Below are 12,171 nucleotides of genomic sequence, written 5' to 3'. Positions count from 1 at the left end.
AAACGTACTCTCTCAAAAGAATTAAAAAATATCCTTGAGAGCTGCCAGATTATGCGAAAGATATAACAATGTTCGCAATACTTTATAACATGAACTTAATATATGCTTTATATAGAGCACAACTACATAATTAAATAAGGAATCCTATTCTACTACAATAAGGAAAGCTATCCATGTATATAACGACTCGTATATTTTGTATTATTTTAAAAGTGTAATTACTGAGTAATTAATTATATAAAATATGTGTATTGGTTTTGACAACTCTGTGTTGGTTCTTATTATTTATGTGTGATTTATTGGTGTATAGGATTGAATTGTGTAATTACTTATTGAGTTATATTGTTTTGTTTCGCTTTTAAAACTGATTTTATTGCAGTTTTATTTACATAAATATTTGGTTTGTCTCTAAATTTTTTTTAATAATTTTATAACTTCAATAATTATTTTTAGAATTTTATAAAATTGAGAAATCAATATTTCATTAATTATTTATCATTAAATGATTTTCTGATTGCATTTATTTGCAAAATCAGTGTTTAATCCCAGATTCTTCAAAAATTACGAAACTCATATTTTATGAAGTTTATAATATTCTGAGAATTTTAAAATTATTTTGGAGATTTTTGGGATTTCTATCACACGCGCGTTGATTCGTTTAATTGTTGAAATTGGGTATAAATTGCGTTTCAGAATTGTTTTTTAAAATTTTGAAATTTACGTTTTAATTAACTTCGGGATATTTATAACATTTTAAGACTATTTTGGTAATTTTTTGAATTTGTTTTAGTCGCGACTCGGTTCGTTTAATTTTGAATTACGGGGCAAAACATGCCATCAAACCTTCATACTTATCACAAATTTCATGTGTCAGCATTTTAATAAATTAGTACTACGTGTTGCAATTGGAGTAAAGAAAAGAAAAAAAATAATAAAAAAATAAAACACCCCCTCGCCCCATGTTTCTCCCCTGCTTCATTCCACCATCTCTCAATTGTCTCTCTCTCGATTATCTCTCATCCTCGTCTCTCTTCCTCTCTTCTTCACTCACAATCTCTCTTCTCTCCTCCCTCTATTATTTATTCCTCTTTTCCCCGGTTTTCCGAGGTGCTATCGCCCCCTCTTTTTTCGGTGACTTTCCAGTACCTTGGTTTCTTGCCCAGCTTTGTTCCAACATATATATATATGTGTTTCTGTGTATATGTATGTGTATAGTTGTATGTGTGTGTGCATGTAACGGTGTGTGTGTGTGTGTGTGTGTGTGTGTTTTGCACGCGGTGGCGCGTGTGTGGTGGTTGTGCAGTGTGTTTGTGCAGTTGAGTTCATTGTTTTGGGCTTGGTTTTGTTGGGCTGATTTTTTTTTGGGCCTTGTTGTTTGGGCCTCTACTGTTGGGCCGAATGCATGCAGTTTGTTTGGTTATTATAATCCCGATTTTATTCCTTTTTATGCAGGAAATATTTGATTAAATATTTGTGATATTAATAATTCATGCGGAAAAATTTTATTAATCGATAGAATTTATTCGGACACCCGAATATTTTTCGGGCACCCATAAATTTTGTCGCCATCCATGTTAGTCGCTAAACACGTGCTAATATTACATGCAAGTATACACGTTCACATGTAGTATAAGATATAAATCAGATTCGATCCCACATAGACTATATTGGTTAACTAATCAACTCATGCACTTAAGCAACAATGTATGGTTATTATTCAATGCTAAGACGATAACAAAGTGAGGTTGTTTATAACTAAGAATTAAACTACTTATTATAACTACGAAAATAAGATAGACTGAGTTAATATATATGACAAACATGGGATTCTAACTTCATTAAGTACTTCATTCAATAGCCTTATTGTTCTTAACTTTAGCATGCAATGGTGATGACACTAATCAGACAACACGAAACTGATAAACGCCAACTTTCGTTGCACGAGTACCATTCTACCAGATATCCACAAAAGAGATAGAAGCTGAATAGGCACCAATTATATTGAGACCCTATATGTCTATAGAATTTGATAACATAACGGTTTAAGTACAAGTTATCTATCTTGATTATATAGGGCAAGTAAGATAGTTAAAATTAACTACGAATCATGCATACCAATACATGAACCTATGCTAGCATGGCAAATTCTAAATCCTTAAATTCACTTTCGTTTCATTAAGAATTAACTTACTATCTTATAAGTTCGCGACGCTCACAAGAAGAATACACACAACCATAACTAGGATATCATACAATCACCATACACTAAGGCATCGAAATAATTTAACTAAAGAAATCCATAAATAAATCCGCTAGAACCCCACGATAACGATTAGCTCATAATCGAACTCATCGCCAACGTGGGTTCCAATGAAAACATGATATAGCAAATGTAGTCTTTATATGAATAAATAAACCAAAGTACAAACAAGAGTAAAGGTTCAGCAAAACAAGAAAAAAGCATCTAAATTATAACTTAAAACAAAGATTCTCAAGAATAAAGTAGATCATCTTCGCCTTTGTTGAATTGTGCCCAAAAGGTCTCTTGCCGTCTTCTCCCTTCTTAATGTCTCTGAAAAACGACCTAAGTTATGTCAATATAGCATGCCATGCATCCCAGGAGTCTAACAAATCGAATTGTAGTTGAATCAGGATTTTAATATCCCGACCCAGCGCGGGCGCGCAGACTTTCTATTCTCTCGGCGCGGCCGCGCGCAACACCAGCGCGGGCACACCTACCTTCTGCCAAAAAATCTTTTTTTCTTCTTCTTTATTCCTTGCAGCTTCAAGCCAGTCTTTCAAGATTTTATTCCAGCACATCCTAAACACCATATTAGCATCAAAACAATGCTAATTTACCTGATTCACGAAGTAAAGCCTGAAATGCAAAAACACTTGAAAACACGTTAAAACACAAATAATTTGAGTACAAATACACCAACTCAAAACTTATTAGAGCATAAATAAGTGTCATAAATGTCACTTAACGCACCCCCAAACTTGAATCGATGCTTGTCCTCCAGCATAAACAAACTCAAAGAACAAGAAATAAAAATGCATGAATGCAACTATATGAATGCATCGATCCCCAAAGAATAACTAAACCAATCAACCGGCAACACCTCATCAAATGCAATTATTCGCATAAAGATCCATCAAATCTCACAAATCAATCTACACACCAGAGATGTGCGTGTGTGCAAATGCTTACAGATATACTATCACAACTAGATCGACAATCGTAACTCACTACTTATCAAAACAATCGCAAGTTTATAAATAGAATAAAAGCAAGACTCAAAATAACTTATAACACTTCAATTCCTATATCGGAATTAACATGGATTCATGCTTTTATTCACAACAAAACAACACAAATATGCTTATTTGATCGTGCAATGAGTGAGGTCCACAAAAGACTTATACAATAGCACCCATGTAACCAGCGTTAGTTTAGCGGATCCCAGACTATAGAAGCCTTAGTTCACTAGGCACAAAGTCCCCTAAGAAGTTAATAACTTAGTACTAAAGAGCCCACTCGTGATCAATTATACATAACACTTATTTTTTTCTTTTTTTTCTACATTTTTTTTCTTTTTTTTTCAATAATTTCTGAATGAGTGTGTTTCGCTCCATCTCATTCAACCCTAGACTACTCATAAAAATATGAGCCGGCTACTATCCATTTGACACCTAGCCACACAACTAGCAATGAAATCCAATTTCTCCAATTTTTAAATATCCATGTCTTTTATTATTAAGAGCATGTGCTAGATTCTAAATATAAACAAGCGATTAAACCTCGACAAGCAAACAAATCATGACTATGATCTAGAACTCTAGCAACCTATAAGACTTAGTGAAATACAAGTGTCTTTAGCATGCAAATCAATCCAATAAGACTCAACATCACTAAATACGACATCACTACACTAGCATCAATATCACCAATTAATCGGAAAAAATTATCTAAGGGAATCATGATATAATGCAAATGCATGAAACTACATGAACAAACTATTATCATAAAAACTACCAAATTAAAAAAAACTACATGGAAAAATATATGCAACTATATGAAATAAAACTATCAGGAACATGCAAACTATATGAGACTCACACAAACTATATTCCTTCAACTACTACCCCAAACTTAAAATATTCACTGTCCTTAGTGAAGGTAATAGTAAGGAATCAGGCATACCTACTATGAATCAGAATCCTCACCCTCAAGGGGTGGAGTGTCAGGCATGTCCGGAGGTGGATACACGGAATCCTCACCAAAAACTGGCCACTGAATGTCAACTTCGGTGGCTCTAAATGCAGTCCCAAGTGCCTGGGTGAGATCGCGTGCAAACCGACTGTGGATGTCGTGCATCGCATCCATCCTCCTCGCAAGATGCCTATACTGTGTCGAACTCAAACCAGCTCCCATGTATGCTCCAGCTGCCTCCTGCTGCTGCTGCCGTTGCGAAGAACCAGCCTCCTCTCCTAACTGCGCTCTCCAAGCTGCTTTAGTCGCTTGCTGCATCCCACCAGCATACATCTGATCACGGGGCACACCTCCTGGGAGATGATTAAATGTGTAACCAATCCCCTTAGCATCGAGCTTACCTCCTCCCCACCCAACCATGCTATGCAGCGTAGAACTGTCAATAGGAGCACTGGGAATCTGAAGCTGCTCATGTGTGAGCCAATGAACACCAACTGCCACACACAACTTCGTCACAATGAACGCATAAGGAATAACCCCAGTAGTACCTCCCTTCAAAAACCTCAGGATCCCCTGATATATCACCATCCCAAAATCAATGTAATCACCCTGCAGAATACCCCAAAGCAGACGGGCACGCTCCACCGTAACCTCATACACATGCGAAGATGGCATAATGTTAGCACAAATAAACGAGTTCCAAGCCCGTGCATACATGTTCATGCATGAAGCAGGGAACATGGAGTAATCAGTAGTGCCCCTCTTGAACTTCCAATGAGTCTCAGGCACACAGAGAGTAGCAAAGATGAGATCCAAATTGAAGTCCTCAGGAGTCTTATCGTTTCAAGTGTCCTGGCCCACCTTCCTCGCAGGCTGCTCAATCACCGTCCTGATAGCCTCGACACTGTACTCAACAGTCCTCCCTCTCACCACCATGAAACCATTCTTCTCCTCCTTAGCATTGGTGTAGAACTCCCGCACAACACTCATGGGCACAACAGCGGGAGCCTCACAAAAAGGAACCCATCCCATCTCCAAAATCATCTCCAACATCTTACCATCATTCCCTAATGGCAGAAATCCTTTCTCCTTAGCAATAGGCTTCGAGAGAAGCCTCGTGTACTCCTCCTCAGCCTCAGGAGTAGAGAACCTGGGCCTCACACCACTCACAGTAGAAGAATCAGTGGCCCTGCTTCCAACTTGAGCTCTCTGTCTTTTGGGTTCCATTGGGATTGAAAAAGAAAGAATAAAAGCTTAAATGTTTAGAGAGAATTTGTGTTTGAGAGTTTGTGGATTGGTGGAGAAGTTGTATGCAAGTGTATGTATTTATAGGTGGAGGGGTGTGAATTTGATAAGGAATATAAGTGGGAATTGATTATGGGAATCGTGGGAATAATGGAATTGATTAAGAGAGGGAATTATGGGATGTGGAAGAGTAAAAATCGGGTTAGAATTGATTTTGGAATTAAAATCCCGATTTTCTCTAATAAAACTGTTGTTTTTTTTAACAGGGACCCAGCGCGGGCGTGCTAGGACATCGCGGCTGCGCGCTAGGACAGCGCGGGCGTGCTTGGTTTCTGGAAAAACGGCACGGCCGCGCGCTTGGCTAGTGCGGGCGCGCCCAATTTCATGTACTTGGCTCTGAATGTTTTTCCTTTTTGTGATTTTTTTTTGTGTTTTCCTCTTTTCTACTTGCTTCCTCTACCTAATAATGTACAACACACTTGGGTTTCCTCCCAAGAAGCGCTTCTTTTACGTCGCTAGCTCGATGTAGAATCTCATGATCAAGTGGACAATAAAACGGTACTAACCACCTCGCGGTTTACCGTATGATAATAATGCTTCAACCTTTGACCATTTACCTTGAATGCTTGGCCCAGATCATTCTCAAAAATTTCCACCGCTCCAAGTGGAATCACAGCTTTGATTATGAAGGGCCCTGACCATCTTGACTTCAACTTTCCAGGAAAAAAACGGAGACGAGAGTTGAATTAAAGAAATTGTTACCCTGGCACAAATTTCTTGAGCACTAGACTCCGATCGTGCCACCTCTTGACTTTCTCCTTATACATCTTATTGTTCTCATAAGTTTGAAGTCGAAACTCATCAAGTTCATTCAATTGAAGCATCCTCTTCTTTCCAGCCGCATCCAAATCCAGATTTAATTTCTTCAAAGCCCAATATGCTTTATGTTCGAGCTCCACGGGCAAATGACAACCCTTACTATAAACCAACTGAAATGACGACCTTCCCAATGGAGTCTTATATGCTGTTCTATATGCCTAAAAAGCTTCATCAAGCTTCAAATATCAATCCTTCCTTGATGAACATACCACTTTCTCCAAAATATGCTTGATCTCCCTATTCGATACCTCAGCTTGACCATTTGTCTGAGGATGATAAGCCGTAGCAATGCGATGATTCAAATTATACCTTTTCATCATGGCAGTGAACTTGCGGTTGCAAAAGTGTGACCCCTCATCATTGATTATGACTCTTGGAGTTCCAAACCTTGTGAATATTTACTTGTGAAGAAAATTAAGCACCACTTTCGCATTGTTTGTTGGCAACGCCTTAACTTTAACCCATTTCGACACATAATCAACTGCCAACAACATATACTGATTGTTACAAGATGAGAAAAATGGCCCCATTAATTCAATTCCCCAAACATCAAAGAACTCAACCTCGAGAAGCACATTAAGAGGCATCTCATCCTTCTTAGACATATTACCCACCCATTGACATCGATCACATTTCAAAACGAACTGATGAGCATCTTTAAACAATGTTGGCCAAAAAAACCTGCTTGAAGAACACGAGTTGCTGTCTTTTCTCCACCATAATGTCCTCCATAAGCCGTTGAGTGGCAATCTCGGAAGATTCCCCTCATTTCTCTGTTAGGAATACATCTCCTGATGATTTGGTCAGCTCCTTGGCGAAAAAGAAACGGCTCATCCCACATATACCACTTCACTTCATGAAGAAACTTCTTCCTTTGAGCATAAGATAAGCCGGGATGCATGATGTTACTCACAATGTAGTTCACAATGTCAGCAAACCACGACTCTTCTTCTTGCACTCCAAACAGCTGCTCGTCGGGAAAACACTCATTTATCAAGGTCTTATCCAATGAAATAACATTAGGATTCTCTAAACGCAAGAGATGATCAGCAACTTGATTTTTAGTTCCTTTTCTGTCCTTGATCTCTAGTTCAAATTCTTGGAGCAAAAGAACCCATCGAATCAATCTAGGCTTCGAGTCCTTCTTCGAGACTAGATATCGAATTGCAGCGTGATCAGTAAAAACTGTCACCTTAGTCCCAAGTAGATAAGATCGAAATTTCTTAAAACTGTAGACAATAGCCAAAAATTCTTTCTCTGTAGTAGTATAATTCAGTTGAGCACCGTAGAGGGTCTTACTAGCATAGTAGACCACATGAAATATGTTGTTCTTCCTATGCCCAAGAACTTCTCCAACTGCATAATCACTTACATTGCACATCATTTTAAAAGGCTCATTCCAATTAGGTCCGGTTATGACAGGTGCCGTGATAAAACTCTTCTTCAATGTCTCAAATGCTGCAAGACACTCGTCATCAAATTTAAAAGGAACATCTTTCTCTAACAGACTGCAGAAAGGGTTTGAATTTTTCGAGAAGTCCTTGATGAAACGCCTGTAAAAACCCGCATGACCAAGAAAACTGCGAATTCCCTTAACAAAAATAGGTGGAGGAAGATTCTTAATGACCCCCACCTTGGCCATGTCCAGCTCTAGACCTTTATTAGAAACCATGTGCCCGAGAATAATGCCCTGACGCACCATAAAATGACACTTCTCCCAATTGAGAACCATATTGGTCTCGACACACCTCTTGAGAACGTGTCCCAAATTCTACAAGCATTCATCAAAAAAATCGCCAAAGACTGAGAAGTCATTCATGAACACCTCCACATTCTGGCCAATCATGTCAGAAAAGATGGCCATCATACATCTCTGAAATGTGGCTGGTGCACCACACAGACCAAAAGAAACTCGTCTGATGACGAAATTACCAAATGGACAAGTGAAGGTAGCCTTCTCCTGATCTTATGGGTGATACAAATATGATTGTAACCTGAATAGCCATCCAGAAGACAATAATACTCATGACCAACTAACCTGTCAAGCTTCTGATCAATAAAGGGCAATGGAAAGTGGTCATTCCTAGTGGCTTTGTTCAGCTTCTTATAATCCATGTAGACTCTCCACCCCGTGACTGTCCGTGTAGGAATAAGCTCATTCTTCTCATTTGCTACCACAGTAATTCCACCTTTCTTTGGAACACATTGAACGAGGCTTACCCATGAACTGTTAGAGATAGGATAGATGATCTTTGCATCTAGCCACTTTAGAATTTCCTTCTTCACTACTTCCTTCATGATTGGATTAAGTCTTCTTTGCTGCTCGACTGTAGGCTTGCTACCTTCTTCTAGCAGAATTTTATGCATGCAGTAAGAATGGTTGATTCCCTTGATATCTGCTATAGTCCATCCAATTGCCGATTTGAACTCTCTCAGAATTCTCAAAAGCTTTTTCTCATCGCTACCTGAAAGGTCAGATGCAATAATAACAGGCAGAGTAGATGCATCACCTAAAAAAGCATACCTCAAATGTTCAGGTAAAGGCTTAAGCTCAAGAGTAGGAGCTTCCTCAATAGAAGGCTTGAGGTGTTTAGGAGCTTTGCTCAATTCTTCCATTCCAAGATATTCCAAAGGCATATCGATCTTCCTCTTCCAGGGAGAAGCATTCAAATATTTCAATTGCTCATCACCTTTGTCATCTTCACTGTCCGAATTTCCCAATAAGGCTTTTTATAAGGCGTCAAACCTTAGCTTTTGATCAAGTTCCGATGTGACCACCAAATCGACCAACTCGACTTTTAAGCACTCCTCATTGGCAATAGGAAATTTCATAGCATTGAACACGTTGAAAGTCACATCCTGATCCAACACTCACATTGTAAGCTCACCCTTCTGCACATCAATCAAGGTTCGTCCAGTTGCCAAGAAAGGCCTTCCCAAGATTATGAGAATCTTCTTATCCTCCTCAAAATCAAGAATGATGAAATCAGCAGGGAAGATGAGTTTATCCACCTTGACCAAGACATCCTCCATAATACCTCTCGGATATGTAATAGAACGGTCGGCCAACTGCAAGGTCATATACATCGGTTAAGGATCAGGTAGATCCAACTGCTTGAAGATTGACAAAGGCATCAGATTAATGCTAGCTCCCAAGTCACATAAGCATCTATCAAAAGACACTTTTCCAATAGTACATGGAATAGTAAAGCTTTCTGGATCTTTAAGCTTCAGAGACAACTTCTGCTGCAGCACAACATTGCATTCCTCTGTGAGAGCGACAGTCTCTAAATCATCTAGCTTCACTTTCCGAGAGAGAATACCTTTCATAAACTTTGCATAACTAGGCATCTGCTGGAGAGCCTCAGCGAAAGGTATGTTGATATGAAGTTTCTTGAACACCTCCAGAAACTTCTCGAATTGCTTGTCCAGCTTTTTCTTCTGCAGCCTCTTAAGAAAAGGCGGTGGAGGATAGATCTGTTTCTCCCCTGTATTACCCTCAGGCAGAGTGTACTCAACAGTAGTCTTCCTTGGTTCCACTTCTTCATCCTGCTGATTTGCTTCTTTCTCAGCCCCAGCTTCTTCAGTCAACTCTTGAGTTTGTACGGGATTCGCAACCTTCCCAGACCTCAAAGTGATTGCCTTTACCTACTCCTTAGCTTCCCTATTTCCTGGCACTCCAGTGTCACTAGGAAATGTACCAGGTTGACGATTTAGCAAGGCATTGACAATTTTCCCAATCCTATTTTCCAAGGTCTTGATAGAAATAACTTGACTCTTGCACATGAGCTTCAACTCCTCTAATTCAGATTTTTTTATTAGCTTGTTGCAGCTGGAGTTGTTGTTTTGGTGCATACTGTGGTTGCTGAAAACCAGGGGGTTGTTCTGCTTACCTGGATACTGCTGATAAGTCTGTTGAACCGCATTCTGGGCGTTGCTCCAACTGAAATTAGGATGATTGCGGTTGTTAGGATGATAGGTGGCTGGCACAGGTTGTTGTGATCGCTGGAAGTTGCTCACGAACTGAGCTAATTCACTAGAAAATTGCGCACTGATAAGTCTCATGGGCACCAGCACAAAGCTCATAGACACTAGTGATTTGAATAACTCCATAATTAGCCAAAGTGTCCATCTTCATTGTCAAAGCCTTAAGTTGGGCACCTATAGCAGTTGCTGCGTCCAACTCCAAAATTCCTGTTACTTTTCCCTGAGTCAGTCTCTGGGAAGGATTCTGGTACTCATTAGCAGCCATCAGTTCAATAAGTTTATAAGCTTCATCATAGCTCTTAGCCCACAAGGCTTCTCCTGATGTTGCATCAAGCATGGGTCTAGAATTAACACCCAATCCATTATAGAAACAGTTGATAATCATCCAATCAGGCATGCCATGGTGTGGACACTTCCTTAACATCTCCTTATATTGATCCCAAGCCTCATACAGAGATTCTCCAGTTTGATGAGCGAACTGGGTAAGAGCATTTATGATTGCTACAGTTTTCACCATGGGGAAAAATTTAGTGAGAAACTTTTGAGCGAGATCTTCCCAAGTGGTGATAGACCCTACTGGTAGAGAATATAACCTGCCTTTAACCTTGTCCCTCAGAGAGAATGAGAAGAGTTGTAGCTTGATAGCATCTTCAATCACATCATTGAACTTAAAAGTGTCGCAGATCTCGATGAAATCCCTGATGTGCATGTTGGGGTCTTCGGTAGGAGAACCCCCAAACTGAACTGAGATCTATATCATCTGGATCGTGCTTGACTTGATCTCAAAAGTGTTAGCCCTGATGGATGGTCTAATGATGCTAGACTGAATGTCATTAATCTTAGGCTTAGAATAGTCCATCAAAGCCTTCAGATTTTCTACTTGATCACCCATAGCTACTAAAATTGGCTCTTCAACTTTATCTTCTTCTTCTACCTTCTTTTCTTCCTCAAAAACTTCCCTACGAACTACCACAAGTTCTTCCTCAGCTTTATCCACTGTTCTCTTATGAATACGCGAACGCGTAAGCATACACCCTCGCTAGATCACCTGAAATAAAAAAAAGAAACAAATAAGTAACAATGTCCGAGTCAATAAACTTTAACGACCACTGATGGAAAGCACATAAACTAATAATTAACACTGCAGTCCCCGGCCACGGCGCCAAAGACTTGTTAGTCTCTAAACACGCACTAATATTACACGCAAGTATACGCGTTCGTAAGAAGTATAAGATATAAATCAGATTCGATCCCACAGAGACTGTATTGGTTAACTAATCAACTCATGCACTTAAGAAACAATGTATGGTTATTATTCAATGGTAAGATGATAACAAAGTGAGGTTGTTTATAACTAAGAATTAAACTAATTATTATAACTACGAGAATAAGATAGACTGATTTAATATATATCACAAATATGGGATTCTAAATTCATTAAGTGCTTCATTCAATAGCCTTATTGTTCTTAACTTTAGCATGCAATGGTGATGAAACTAATCAGATAACACGAAACTCATAAACGCCAACTTTCATTGCACGAGTACATTCTACCAGACATCCACAAAGGAGATAAAAGCTGAATAGGCACCAATTATATTAAGACCCTATATGTTTATAGAATTTGACTACATAACGGTTTAAGAACAAGTTATCTATCTTGATTACATAGGGCAAGTAAGATGGTTAAAATTACCTATGAATCATGCATAACAATACATGAACCTATGCTAGCATGGCAAGTTCTAAATCCTTAAATTCACGTTCGCTTCCGTAAGAATTAACTCACTATCTTATAAGTTCGTGACGCTCACAAGACGAATATGCACAACCATAACTAGGATATC

The 12,171-nt window shown here is 38.9% G+C and overlaps 1 non-coding gene across 1 annotated transcript; it reads left to right on the top strand.

Moving 5' to 3' along the window:
• Positions 1–10,719: 10,719 nt before the first annotated feature.
• Positions 10,720–10,826, top strand: LOC141681231 (small nucleolar RNA R71). The gene has a single exon (XR_012558671.1). It is a non-coding gene; the product is annotated as a small nucleolar RNA R71 (small nucleolar RNA).
• Positions 10,827–12,171: the final 1,345 nt, after the last annotated feature.

The sequence above is a fragment of the Apium graveolens genome, chromosome 8 (genome assembly GCF_009905375.1).
Source record: "Apium graveolens cultivar Ventura chromosome 8, ASM990537v1, whole genome shotgun sequence".
Taxonomy (NCBI): Eukaryota; Viridiplantae; Streptophyta; class Magnoliopsida; order Apiales; family Apiaceae; genus Apium; species Apium graveolens.
Note: the sequence above shows the minus strand (reverse complement) of the source record. Positions and strands in the feature narration are given on the sequence as shown.